Below are 886 nucleotides of genomic sequence, written 5' to 3' on the forward strand. Positions count from 1 at the left end.
GAATTTAGATGCACTGTTATTAATTGTGCTTAGCCGTACATGTTCATATCCTTGAAGATGTATCATGGAGGTGTTGCAACCTAGAAGATACAAATGTAACTAACAAGTTAAAAGTACATGAGTCGGCTTTCAGAACGTAAAGCTAACTTCAGCTTCACCTCCCCCACTGACTCCATCATGGGGGAGAAATCAGAGAACTCCAAGGTGCCAGAAGATCCGATCAATGGATTAAAGATTACAGATCCCCAGGAATCAGAGTGTACCAGCCCTCTGGTTACTAATCGCAAAGATGAGCATTCCCAGAGTGAATTGGTCAAGGAAGTTCCACCTCTTCCCCAGGAGGACAAGGTAGAAGATGAGTGCTTTCATGATTGCAGCGACTCATTTGAGAAGGAAGAGTAAGGAATTGATAAGGTTGGGGACAACGCTGAGGATGTGAATTCCTCTGAACTAGATGAAGAATACCTAATAGAAGTGGAAAAGGATATGCCCAGTGAAGAGAAAGAGAAAAGAAGAAAAGAGAGCACAAGACTAAAGGAGGAGGGAAATGAACAGTTTAAGAAAGGAGATTATGTAGAAGCTGAAAGTTCCTATCGTCGAGCTCTTCAAACGTGCCCAGTCTGCTTCCAAAAAGAGAGGTCTATTCTGTTTACAAATAGAGCTGCAGCAAGAATGAAGCAGGACAAGAAAGAGATGGCTATCAGTGACTGCAGCAAAACAATTAATTTAAACCCCAGCAATATCAGGGCAATATTAAGAAGAGCAGAATTGCATGAGAAGACAGACAAGCTGGATGAAGCCTTGTTGTTGTTGTTGTTATGTGCCGTCGAGTCGTTTCCGACTCATAGCGACCCTATGCACAACAGCCCTAAACCCTGCTCTGTCC

The 886-nt window shown here is 43.0% G+C and overlaps 1 pseudogene; it reads left to right on the plus strand.

Moving 5' to 3' along the window:
• Positions 1-177: 177 nt before the first annotated feature.
• LOC102858626 lies at positions 178-803 on the plus strand (annotated as a pseudogene).
• The last annotated feature ends 83 nt before the right edge of the window (positions 804-886 follow it).

Source organism: Elephantulus edwardii, unplaced genomic scaffold (assembly GCF_000299155.1).
Source record: "Elephantulus edwardii isolate Elephantulus edwardi_28Jun2011 unplaced genomic scaffold, EleEdw1.0 scaffold02053, whole genome shotgun sequence".
NCBI classification, from domain to species: Eukaryota; Metazoa; Chordata; class Mammalia; order Macroscelidea; family Macroscelididae; genus Elephantulus; species Elephantulus edwardii.